The sequence below is a fragment of the Pseudopodoces humilis genome, chromosome 1 (assembly GCF_049639895.1).
Source record: "Pseudopodoces humilis isolate 2021_Gansu_Grassland_sample_001 chromosome 1, ASM4963989v1, whole genome shotgun sequence".
Lineage (NCBI taxonomy): Eukaryota > Metazoa > Chordata > Aves > Passeriformes > Paridae > Pseudopodoces > Pseudopodoces humilis.
Genome location: NC_142200.1, coordinates 102,077,442 through 102,091,865, shown reverse-complemented (window position 1 = coordinate 102,091,865; position 14,424 = coordinate 102,077,442). Strand labels below are relative to the sequence as shown.

General features: G+C 33.2%; 1 protein-coding gene across 2 annotated transcripts in view; it reads right to left on the bottom strand.

Moving 5' to 3' along the window:
• The window catches only part of CNTNAP2 (contactin associated protein 2), a 1,024,120-nt gene that overhangs the window by 531,325 nt on the left and 478,371 nt on the right, over positions 1-14,424 (bottom strand). The gene's annotated exons all lie outside the window — the stretch shown is intronic.

Here is a 14,424-nt window from a genome sequence, read left to right as displayed (position 1 = left end):
ACCACAGTTTAATAGCATAAAAAGTAAGAACCAGGCAGAATATAAATTTAATCCACATAATGCAAAAATAGAAACAAATCAGATTTGTGAGGAAAAATGCTACAACTGTACTTAATGACTTTCAGTTTCTCTCAAATGCAGTTGCTGCCATGTACATTTTCCTAATTATAGCTCAAAATGAAAGGTAAACATCTGAGTGGTCATTAATAAATCATTAGATACTTTAAAATTCTCTATACGTATCTGTAAGGACTCTAAACAATGAAATATGAACCCAGGGTTACTGCCTGGCAATTTTAGACTTTGTGTAAAACAGATATAAACCTTGTTTATTTCAGGAAATGGCAGGTAAGTTGTGACCTCAACTAATTTTGAGAAGAAAAAAACAACTTCTGTAATTTGAACTAATTTTTTTTTAAGTTTGGTTTTGTTCAAAATATGTGGAAACTGAGGGATACAAACATTTAAAGTCAATCCAATATTCTTATAAATATTGCATAATAACACTACAAAATTTCAGGTTGTCTTATATTCACGACGTAATGTCTACTCTAAAGAATGAACATCAATTTTCCACGTGCTAGATCCTAAGTAAAAATAGCTGCAGATTCCATTCAACAGGTTAATTTATGCTGAATATTGAATCTTGTCACTTGAGTCCTGTAAAAGATTTCAAACAGATATTTATCTCTAAAAATTTACACAGATTTAAGAAATCTCCTTTGTAAGCTGCTAATAATGAAATCACCAGTGTCTTAGCAACAATTTGTATGAATATTTCATCCTCACAGTTGACAACTAACAATTTGAATAGTCGTTAAGTAAAATTCTTCATGTTCTTCAAAAGCATTTATACTCCTTATTGACATACCATATTCATTCATGCTCAGAATGAAAATAAGGATGGCATTTTATATTATATATATTTTAAATATATATAATATATATTAATATATTAATATATTTTATATATTTATTTTTATATATTTATAATATAAATATATATTATAAATATTTATAAATATTATAAATATATATTTATATATATATTTCAACCTCATCTGATTTTTGCCTTCTTCTGTGGTCTGCTCTTCAGTGATTGCTTGCAACTTTTCAAAATTCCTAACTTGTAATTATGGTGGAAATTAATTTAAATCTTCCATCCCCTCTCAAAAACACAGAGACAAAGGTATTTTTGCTCTATAATTAACAAAGAAGACTTTCAAAACTCCATTAAAAAACTATGTATACTATGCCTAACTACATATATTTCAATTTGAATTTGCACAGAAAAATCTTCCTAAACCTGAAAAGACTTCAAAAGAAGTGATAAACTGTGATTCCCTTATTGTTTATGCAACTAAATTGTGAAGAATTTTATTTAGTACATAAAATATGAGCCTTACAAATGACTGTGGTATCCCATAATTATCATCATGTATCTCACTTTTGTCAGAATTCAGCAATATATATTAGAAATATCACTTTTCTTTATAAACCACATGTTAAATTGCAAACTGCAATTATATATATATATATATATATATATATATATATATATATATATATTAAGCTTTAAGTACAACTAGAACTCTCAGCCTGATGTAGTTCTTCCAAATGAAAAAAATCCAGGCATGGGAGTCAGCTCAAAATTTAATATATTTAATATCAAAATGGAATGCTGTATTTGTTGTGCAATAAATCCATTTAGAAGTTACCAGCATGAAAAAAGAGACATTTACTTGGATATAGATAAGAAGTATTCAGAAGCAACAAATAGGATTTCAGAAATGGGGTTATCATGACTCAAGTAAAAACATTACTTCTGGAATGATTAGTTTTTTAAGAAACAATGTAAGTTGTTAGAAAAACAGTGTAACAAGGATTATATGAACCAGTAGGTTTTGTTTCCCTTGCAAGCCATCAAGAGATATGAAAAATTAATTCTTGAGATTTTTGAATGTAGTTTATGGAAAAAGAACAAACTAAATTTTAGAAAAAACATGAAATCTATTTATAGAAAAAAAAAATGCAGTATGAAAGTCACTCCTTTATCTCAAAAATCATACTTTTATCTAAAGCAAATTTGCTGTAGAGACCCTGCTCTTTTGAATCTGCATACAGCTGCCTTGCACAAGTGTTATAAATGAAAGAAAAAGGAGGGACATTACACCTTAAGTAACCTTCATAACCACATATACATCATAAAGAGATGATTCCTCATGCAATGTCTGAGATTGTCTTCCATACAATTTCTTAAATTTTCTTTCTGACGGTTACAGGAACTTCTGTATGAGGTATATCAGTTTTCCCCTAAGGCCAGCTGGTACCACTTTGTAACATCTGAAAAAGCTGACTTAACAGCCAGGGATCTGACCCAGAGCTGATCAGGACCAGGCGATTTTGTGGCTTCACAAGATGTCCATGATAAACAAGTATCCCTTCTGTTCCTACATCATTGTTACAGTTACATGTGTGTTCTCATTCTTTGAAGAAAATTTATATTACACACTTTAACAAAGCTGAGTAAAAAATCCACATTTTTCCAGAATCTGTCCCTGAATTTGCATGTTTTGAAAATAATTCAATTAAAAAAAAGAAACTGCAGTAATATTTGATTAAGCAGATTTTTTTTTTACGTGGCTGTACTGTCAGCATGGGTCTGAATGATAATTCAATCACCTGAAGATTACACAGCAATTACGTTTAAGTTATCATATGAAGATTGTAGTAATGACTTGTGTACTTGCTATGATGACACTCAGCTATTTAATATCATGATAATTACCATAGTGCAGAATGCTGCTTAGACAGTAAACCATATAATTCCTGTAACTGCAGTGTAAATATGTAATTTTTCTCATCCTTAGCCACTCATCTATCAGCATTAGTAGGAAAGAGACCCAAGCCATCACATGAAAAATGTTCACTTGCAGTCAGTGACTGTTGGCAGAGGCTACCGGTGCAATGGGGAAAAGCTTCATAAGAAAAGATAAAGTTAAAAAAAGAGAGGGAGAAAGAGAAGAAAATGAAGAAAGAAGGGGGAAAGAAAACACTATTTTATTTTTTTTTTTTCAATTGCATGGAAATAAGAAGTACAAATCTGATTACGTACAGTTTGATTTCTGCTGTGCTAGATTTCCTAATATATGGATAGATTGGAAAACACTGCTAAAACAGTAAAAATATAATACCACTTTCCTTTGGCTAGGGAGATGTGTTAGGCCTTATCCCAGTAAATGTCTAAGATCACATTCAAGTCTTTCCATTATTCAATGCATCATCAATTTTCCTCTAAAAAGTATTTCAGAAAGCCTTGCAAAGATTGGCAGGATATTGGGTGACAAATTACTATTCACAAATCTCAAAGGAAGCTGTACCCCATTCACAGGTCTTTCTACCTGTGCTTTTGTCCTGTATTTTGGCTATATGCAGGATTTGACAAAATCTGATCAGTCCATCAGATATATTCGAAGATATTTTATTTGATGCTCTAAAACAACTTATAATTATAAAGAAACAGCCCCAAATTAGAATCAAGCTCCAGAATTTCTCTATTTACTCCGTTTCTTGTGAAAGAAATATAACTACCCTGAATGTCAGCACTCTAAGAATGAAGAAGTGCTCATTCACGAAGACACATCAGATACTGAGACTTCTTCACAGCTACTTAGCTACTTTGATCAAGGTACTGCCTGGAGTTACTAAAAAAATCCCTGCTTTCTGACACTGTAAAATAACAGTGATCAAAACGAAGCAGAACAGGAAAGTGCTTTCCGGAAAAATGTTTACCATACAGTGAACAAAAACCATGGCAATATGTTTCTCCTCCTAAATTACAAATTTAACATGTACACATATTTTTAAATTGCTACTGATCTCTGAATGATCAACTCTTCAAAGCCTGTACAGAATATTTCAGTGGGATTAAAGATATAAAAGTTCTGTACAACTGACAGGCAGCGACCTTAGGTGGCATTTTCTCACTCTATTATCTCTCCTCCGTTTTTTAAATTGGCTGTTTAGACTAAATGATCTTTAGGGAAACGATCCTCACTTTTGGCATTCTTTTCTTACCCCATAGTTTGAACCTTACATCTAAGGTGCTAGTGGTACAGTAATAGATGGTAATAACCATATGCTGAGTACCTACCATCCAAAAATATCAGAGATACATCAAAGCATCTTTGGCTGGCCCAAACTATTCCACGTCTGTAGTTTCACTTATAGCTATTAGTCACGGGTACTAAAAATATCATTATGGGAAATATAAGCACATAAACAGTGTATTGTTTACATATTTTAACAGCAAAAAAAGAATGTTTTCTTCTAACTAAGCAAGGGATAAGGCTCAAAATAATATCATCACGAGATGGTATAATAAATAAAGCCTCATTTTGTTATTACTCACAAAAAACCTACATATACAGAAATTTCTTCAGAAAATCCTAATCTACCTTTTCAGTAGTTCCATGTGCTGTCAACAAGGTAGCATGTTGAATTTTCAACTGGGGTCTTTGCAGCTCAAGACTCAGTGGAAATAAGTTAGCTGAGCTCATGTTAAAGATGCATTACTATACCCCATTTCACAAAAAAAAAAAAGAGGAAGCCATGGCCCAGCACAGCAGTCAAAAGATTGCCTCCTCTTTTATGTTTTCTTACAATGAGCCAGAGAGCCAAAGGTACCGTGTTTGAGCACTGCCTTTAGGCATTACAGCCCAGCTGTAAGGACTTGGGCAGCTCTGGCCTGAAGTCTGCTGCAGCCAAACTGACACTGCTTTTACTCCCTTTTTCAAAATGCAATGCACCTGCCACAAAGATTAAAAAAACCAACTAATACAGCTACAGATGTATGTTGCATATACAATAATGTGTACTTATTTATATTCTAGAGGCACATGGTGAAGGAAAATCAATCTTGCATTTCTCTTGCCTGCTTTGTTTCCACTGCACTAAGCCTGAATCCTGTTATCTGTCAAGTGATATCAGTGTTTGAAGGAGAAAAAATACCTTTGCACAGAGGTGTAGAACTTTTTCCTTGCTTTTCTTTACATTACATACAGAGCATATATGGCAATGCAGTATCAAAGCAGTAAGAGTGTTTTGTCAAGGTGTATTTTTTACTCAGTTCTTGGGTAAATGACATGAACTTTACTCTTATTTTTTATATGCCTGACAGAAACTCCAAATAAATCTGTGAGGAAGTATTCCCTAAGGTAGTGAGAAGGTTTTGCCAAGTTCTGAGCACAATATCCACTGAAGATATATAAGAAACACTTGGTACTTTTTTTCCCAGAATTTCAAAGCACAGACATTTTCCCCTATTTTTATCCTAATATAATATTCCTACTATACAAATTGTAGTTATTATAATGGTGGTATTTACTATTTTTTCTAACTCTTGTGGAAATGCCTAAATATGTAGCTTTGCTGTAGTTTTCTGTCTAATAAGAAACAAAGGCAAAAATGAAATGAAAAAGAAGTAGAAGCAAAATTAAAAAAGAAAGAAAACCAAAGGAATATAGAACATATATAAAGGTAAGCAATATAATGACCATGGCTAAAAGTTCTCCTGTGTCCCCAAATGTATGTTTGTGTCCTCCCACTTTTTCTTTTTTTCTGAGTAGGAAAATTGGGTTTTGTTGCTATAAAACTAAATTTTTATACCATCTAATTGTTGCTTAAGACAATAATTTTATGGTGAGTGTACAAAACAGTGAGGTTCTGTGCAGTTTCAACTAACTTCCATTAGTTACCATATACACAGGAGAAAGCACTAAAGCATTTGAAAATTTTATGAACTTAGATGAAGCCTCCAAGTACATTACACAATTATTTTCTTAAGGGTATGTGTAAATAAGGTGATTTTTCAATAACTTAGCAATGTAAAGTTAATGATTTTTTGGCTGATGATTTTCAAGCAAATTTTCTTTCATTAATTGTTCAAATTTTAAAAAGATAATTAATTTAAAAAGTAAATGGGTATATTTTTATATATGCTATGGTTTTACTATAAGGTAGATAAATAAGAAAATGAATGTATTTCATTTTCTGTCACGATTTGTCACGATTCTGTTTTAAGCTTATGCATTCAAACCACAGTTTGCAAAGCAAATCATAATGAACAGTACATAGTAGTCTCCTATAGTGGACTATTACCAGTACCAGAAAGAACTAAGGCTGTAACCCAAGATAAACTTCATCTTAGACAAAAACTATTCTTTCCACAATCTATTCTGCTTTATGACTCCAAAAAGTCAATTACAATGCATGCTAAGAGATACAGTCTATTTCAAGAAGTCTATTCCTAGGGAAAAAAAGAGATTCGGCATCAATAAAAATACTGCTTTGATGGCTGCACATGAGTTTTTACACTTTGAAAAGTTTTCATATGTATAGCTTTATATGGTTCATTTACGATGGTGAAAATTAAAATTCAGGCACCTTGCAACTATGAACTATATGCAACAAAATATTCCCTATGATCTACTATTCTCTAGCTATGGTACTTTAAAATAAATCTGGTAAAAATATATGTATAATTCAAATACTCTAAGGAAAGTCTGCTTTTTTTTTATTTTATCATGCTGATTTACAAGCCAGAAGCATTCCTTGCAATCATAAATACATTTAGTTCTGTTCTTCATTTTGAAACCCATCATTTGACATTGGATCTCAATGGGAACATTAAAGTATATAATTAAACTCTAAAACCAGGTACAGTAAGGAACTTAATTTACTTGAAAACAGCTAGCCTCTAATAATGTTTTCACTGTTTATTAAAAAGGTAAATCACAAGCTCTCCAGGTCAATAAAAAAAGACAGCTCTGACTCTTGCACAGTAAATGGCCAAAACAGGTCTCCATCCTTATTACACTGCTGAACTTACTCATTAATAAAAAGAACTACAGCAAAGAAAGAAGTTGCACCATGTCTTACAACATTTACACTCAATTTACTCAGTGAATAAATGATCTACAAAATAGACGAGACAATCTATTAAAACATTAAGGGAATGAATGACTAACTGGAGCTTTGGTTTAAATGTTTACAGCTACATGACAACAGGAAGACACACAGTTGACCTATAAATACTGGTTGCAAAGTTCTCTTTGATTTCTTTTTTAGCTGATGCCACCCAGTTCAATCATCTCCTGACGTACAATCTTTCCATGTATTTTAATACCTGGATGCTCTCAGAACAACCATTACTCAAGATCAAATTCTTGTTTCTCAATCATGTTCCGTATTCTTTATTCACAAAATCACTCTCAAGCACATCATCTTTATTTCCTCCAACCATGGAGCTTGTATTTAAATTGAACTCTCAAAGTGAGCTGCATAGACAACCATCAAGGAGTGTGGAGCAAGGATCATTTCAAGCTCCTGTGCTCAGTTAAGTCTCCTACAGTAAAAATCTCATAATTCTCATTCGGTCTTCTGCAGCTGACTGTAAAGAGCATGGAGTGCAAGACTGAGAAAGACCTGGGCATGGGACACTCACATTTATTATAGTGAGTAACCTCACTATTGACTAAGGGCAAAAAATACGTGTCACTAAACCCCATTTCTAATAGATGTGTAGTCCTTTCTTGCAACTACGAGTCTGCTGCTAACTCCATCTTTCAAATTCATTTTATAGAAACAGAAACCAAAGTGAGTTGTTACCTTCAGCTACTGTATTTCAATTCAAAACGATGAGTTAATAGAGGAAAATTCCTTAGCATAAATGATAGCAGAATAACTGTGCATATGCACAGTGCAGTTTCACTGTTTTATTTCCAAATTAATCAGAGATAAATATCTCATGTTTAGCACAACACAGGAGAAGCAGACCACTGGAACTTGATTGTGGACAAATAATTCAAAATAAGAAATTCACTCAAATATTTTTTCGCTTCCTGCCTAACATCCAACATATCTAAGATCCTGCATACCTCTACTGTACTCCTTAGTCAATGACATCTTGTGCATTGTAATGTAAGAAAGTGTTTGGATTCCAAACTTGTAAGCCATCTAATCTCACCCCCAAACTCTCTCATGCACAGATCAAGTGTGAACTTCATCATGGCAGAATCCAGTGTTTTCTATCCTTTGTATATTAGTGTGTTCAATTTAAAAGCCCCACTCATACTCAAGGGTACAAATCAAGGCTTTATTTTCAGATGATCTACATTCATTAGGTTCTGACTTGGTCCAGTGAAAGTCTAATAATTTAGCATGTAAACAGCCTCCAGTGATTAAGGTGGTGCTGTAAAAGGGCATACAGCTATAAATTTTAAGTGAATGAGTGACGTATTTGAATAACAATTAGCAAAAATGCAGGATTGAAGGCACTGCATCAGCATCACTTGCAACAGTGCTTATATTCTGGGAAAGAAAATTCCAGAAGGATTCAATATACAGCAATGCTCTCCATGACAAGAAGTACATCAGGTAAAAGTACATAGTCATAAAATCATGAAGATTCAAAGGGATTTCTAGATTTCACATAGTACAACCCACGTGCTCAGAGTTTATTTCCACATTTAATTCTGCCAGAAGCATTGAGTTTCAGTTAACTGCGTTTTCACCGTTTTTCCTTAACTGAACTAGGAAGCAGAAGATTTTTTTTATCAGCAAGAGATTTTCCTTGTGTTTATCAGGCTGCACTGACTTTCCAAGGTCAGTGATATATTGTGTCTCCCTCCCTACAGCCAGACATGACTTATCTATAACTTCTAGTAGTGTTTACAGTTCAAGAGTTTCTGGTGTTACAGAGCTTTAGACCTTCAAATTCCCCACTTGCCAGAACTGTCCCTCCAGCAGCAGTTTGCTTATGAATCTCATCTGTGTGACTAGCTCTTCCTCCCCTTGGGATTGTACCATGCATTTCAGGTTTCACTGCTCAGCCAGCGCCAGCAACCCAGTTTCCTGAATATTGGATTATTCTCCATTACTAAAAGCTACAAAAAATACAGGAAGATGAGAGCTTCTTCTCACAAAGACTGTAAGGGACCTGCTTGCATCCAATTAACACAGATTAACATGCAGCTGGTTCAATACTTACAATCACAAAGGACATTACTCTTATAATTTCAGTTTTTCATCCATAATAACTGATTTACTTTTTCTGAAATAAGGGGTTAATTTCATTTAAGTTTTCAAGCTCTAAAGTAAATATTGATACTGGAATCTAAAACTATTGGTTCATTTATTCAAAATTTTTTCTAGTGGTTTTCTCTAAATTTACAGGCTCCTGACAGAGAAATAAAAGTTAAACCTGTTGCTTAATAGAACAGTCAGATTAAGTAAGGAAATGGCATTTTTGGTTAATCAGTTTGAAGTGTCTGGAAGGCTCAAAATATCATAAGACTGTATCTCCAAGAAAAGAAATTTCACCAAAACCTGGGAAGTTAATTTTATTTTTTTCCCCAAAAATAAAAGAATTAAGATACAAAGCTTTTCTTTCAGATGGGATAATTTTTCTTTTTGGAATCATTTATCTATTATTAGAGGCAGCCAAACTATGCTTGCAAATTATTTGGAAAAATATTTTCTTTCAGTCCTCAAATTATGCAAGATTTTTTTGAGATGATGTAATTAATGAAATTATTTTTCAACAGTAATTTTCAAAAACCTGTACCTGAGTCTTAAAAAAAATTCAACCAGCTCTGTATTTTAGTGGCTGTCACTACAGACAATACACATATTCACACAATGGATGAAATTTCATAGCCCCTACTTCGGCTATAATTGATTGTGTTTAATTAGGAGAGGGAGGATAACACTTAAGATTGTTCCAAGTAAGAAATGTATGCAAGTGTGTATAGGCGACTCACTCCAGCTTCATAAGATGCTGCTATTCAATCACGAAGCAATGAATGCTAAACGTGAACAAAAAGGGAAAATATTTTCTTAAAACTCAGATGTGGATAAGCAAATTTTATTGCTTTAAACTGCCACATTCAATATTTTAAAGTGTTCCTCCTTTATGCTGGAACAAGGCATTCAGAGAAATTTTCCCTACAGATTCGGCTGTGATGAATCTGGTGTTTGAAAGTCATTTTTCACCCTTTATCCAGACAACATTGTTTAGAACAAATCAAATAAGTAAAGCACGTAGCAAACGTGGTCTTGGCTTACTACTCTGGAATACAAACTAATATATAATGTGATAGCAACATCTTGGATTATATATATATCCACACATGGATTTGGTTTGTAAAGGAAAATTCTTTCGTTTTGGGTTTAACAAGTTATTGTTACAGGTATATGGGAGAAAGACTTTATCAAAACAGAAAAATATTAACTAAGGTAACAAGTAATGGACACATAAGCTTTTGTGAACTTTTTCTGTCCATTTGGCAGCATCCTAAAACAAAAAAAAAATCAATGCCAATATAAGGGCAGATACTATTGTCAGTATATTTTAAAATATAAGTCTTCAGTAGGAGAAATCCATGCAGAGGTTATTAACCTGACAATTCATGTTTAGTTTGTGCATGCAACAGCTTGTGGTGCAGTCAGTGCTGTTCCTCTTGTCCTAACATTTTCCCTAGTGAAAGTATTGCTGAACCAGAGGATCATCTCAAGTCACTTTCCAGACTCTTGACCTTCTGAAGATGTTCTATCAGAAACCATATTTTTCATCACTAATACCAGGGAAGGACTAGATTTCCACCTATTTAGCAAAGACAACTAACTCCTGTTCTATGTATCAATTCTCCTTTAAAGAAAGAAAATCTACATATATTTTGCTTTTTCACCTTTGACGAGGCAAAATAAATTTTGAAATAATGGTTAGGGGGTCAGCACATAAGTACTTATCAAAATGTGTCTTTGATGTTCAAAAGCATTAAGGAAATCTCCTCTGTCAGAAATCAACGGGAGAAAAATAAGACATTTTATATAAATATTTAAAATTGTAATTGGGTTCCTATGCATTTACATCAATTTGAGAACTACTGACCAATTACTGTTATCCAAATAAATGTTTTAATAACAAGTACAATTCATTACAAAGAACCATCTTATGAATGAATGGAATGGAGGGTTCATGAACATTAAAAAAATAAACGTACCTCTCCTAGACTACCTCCATGCTTTTTTTCAGCTTATGAAATTCTAGTCTTGAATAAACTTATTGCTTACTATTTGGCTGCAATAAGATAACAATTTTTAAAAAAATTACAAATTCTGTTCACAAGCCACTAAGTATAAGTATTTATTCAAAAATTCATACCCTTAACTTCTACAGAAGTACTGAAATTATTGTTAACCTTTAATTTTGACTTGTAGATTACAACCCATTCATTTCTGGGGTTTCATCAAAATGTAAGAATTGCTAATTGAAAATTTAACATCACCAATGCAGTGTTGTAGATAGAATACATGCATAAAATGTTTAATGTGCAGCAAGTGAAAATGAGCTACCATTTATATATAATTACAAATAAGGAGAAAAAAATTCCTTACTGATGAAAAATTCTGCTCTTGTAATGAATGACTCACACTAGTTTTCCTAAAAAAAGCTATTTGCTCTGATGAGTAATAGTTAAGGCATTTTTATGCAATCTGTATCTTCCTTTTTATTTTCATGTTCAAGCAAACAAACACACTCAAAAAATGCCAACAAATGGTATACACTGTATTCATGAACAATGAAAATTGTACATGCAATGCTGTCCAGGTGCAGATATACATGTCTGCATTTGCATTTTGGTAAATATGGAATTATTCTGGTCCAACATTACTCCTTTAGGTGAGTAGCTGTTTATCACTGGTATCTTGAAACAGAGTAGACAGGTGCACACTACAGGCATAGGAGAATAATTAAAAATAACACTCTCTTATAATTTCTAAACTTTGAAAAGCACCAATTCAGCACTTTCTAGCAGATATAGTCTGTAATATACATAAATACTAATAATACTGTAATATAATTCTGCTTCATTTTTTTCTTTTTTCAGCCTGTGGGGTTCTTTGTAAGGATTCCCTTCTCTGCTACTGTGCTTTTCTGAGCCACTGCATTAAATAACAGACTGACTGTCTCTAGTGTTTTATATGAGATGTATCTGGCAAGAAATCAAATCCCAAGGAGAGAAGACACTGAAACTATGTATCCTAAAATTGTTCAGGAAGTAATACTGAGTTTTTTGGAGAAAGAGGAAAAATAAGGATATAAAACTGTTTATATTGATAGCTTTCATTCATTCATTTTGGAATGAGATATGGATATTTTTGTTTATTTTTTTGATGATTGACTGTTAACTCCCAGAGAAATCAGACCCTACTCTTATCGTGGCAGAAAAGCAATATTTCCCCCTCCACACAACTGAACTTCAGTGGAAAGTCAGGATTACTTGCAACAAGCAATAAACACAAGGAGAACAAAAGGTAAAATAGAGGCAGGTATATATATTTTTATTTTTTTTTCAGGATGCTTTAAGGATTTTGCAAGACGCGTATGATAATGAGGAAAGAATTTTGCAGAAAGAAAAACCCACTGATGCACTGTCTGTCCAAGTTAATTAAAAAGTTTACAAATGACTGCTATTGTTGCTGAACCTGGGATATCACATCATGTGGAACTTAACTAAAGTTCTTTTCTGTTCAGTCTTGCAGACTCCAAGCTCCTGTTGGGACAGTTCTGGGGAGTGAATCTTCAAAGGATTATGCTTTCAGTGCAGAGCAATCTTCCATTTACTTCAAAACATAGGAAGAAGACACTGTAGAGGAAGACCTGGGTCTCTAAGAGCTTTTCAATAGCCTTTGAATTCTATGTTACAACAGTAGGGTATCTCCATTACCTGATGGCTTTGGGAAAAAATATCTCTAGCTATACTGAAAATTATAAATGTACAAGATCATAGGCCCCCAGTTCCTATTGACTTTTAATTCTTACTCTTTTTCTACTCCCTCCAAAAAAATTCTTCACTGAATTTTCTTATATATTTCAGTAACTATATTTTAAGCATTTCATTAATAAAGAAAGATGTAATAGGAGTCAAAACAAGCAAAACCAGCAACAATCAAAAAAACCTCAATCCATATACTTCCCACTAATTTCTTTTAATAAGGATGGGTCCTTCTGGTAGGGACTTTTTGAGTCCTTAGAATTGCTTTCTTCCAAAGATCCTTGATCCTTTAGGGCACTGCTGTGCAGGCAGATGTAATTAAAGCCAAAGGGAGATCAAATGGACTGTACACTCTTTTCATTTGAAGGTGCTTAAACTGCTTTAGATGACCTTGTCTACACTAAATAATTATTACATGAAAATCCCATCACTACCAAAGCTATTTCAGCTTCAGTAGCATCAGTATTGCTTTGAATTTTAGAGTAGATCACTCAGCAAGATCAGAATTTCAAGAACATCTACTGGTATCCTATCATAGTATCCATGTTATGGCAAATTTTATTTGTTTATAAATAAGTAGCCTCACCATAAACAACAGTTCTTAGTCTCCAGCTCCTATGAGCAAGTTTTATTCAGTCTTCTATTCTTTTAAGGAACAGCTCTGCACTTCTTTCCACCGGATTAAAAACACCACTTAATAATACTGATATTTAAGTATATTTTACAAAGAGACAACAAATATATTGTCTCATTTACCACAGCCACTATTGTCCAAATAATCTTTTCTTTCTTTTACAGGCTTTGTATACATTGATTCAGCAACAGATTTTGAGTTGGTTCATACTGTAAAAGCTGCAAATTAAATGAAATTTAAAATAAGGACAGGATTTCCCAGGTTTTTTTTAACTCCAGTGAGGGAAAACACATCTCTTTTTGCTTCTTCTAGATGTGTCACACATCTTTAGAGCATGCTGTACAGGTCAGCACTGTAATCTGTGTTTTGCTCAAAGGATGTGTGAAAGTGTGGCACCCGGCTTTTGAGTTAATATTTGCAATATTAGCTCCTCATTGCCTGAGCTACTAATGGCAAAAATCTCACTGAACTTAATGGGCATTTCTCAGCTAGTGAATGTCCTTCATGTACAGAAAAGGTTTCAGGCACAATCCTTTTTCATTGAACTTCATGCAGTAAAATACAAAAGTGAAACAGTAAAACAATATAAAATAAATACGCAGCTTGAAAGAGAAAGTTAAAATACCTTGAAATAAAAAGAAAACTATGGTTCTACCAAGTCCAGCTCAGTTCTACAAAATAAATAGGGAGAAATATTTTAACTAAATAAATACACAGCTCTCACCTCAGTTAAGACACCATAAAGACAACATAAAAAACATTTTGATCTCTGTTATCTGACTCATGAAATGCTTTTCCTAAGAAAAATGGACAACATTAGAACTTATCGAATATGTTGAACAGAAATCTGTCAATCTCAGTGGAACTCATGGAACAGTTATAGATCACTAAGCACAAGTGGTGTTCAGGTTTTTCTTCCTTCTGTCCCTTTTTCCCTTCACTATCTACCAG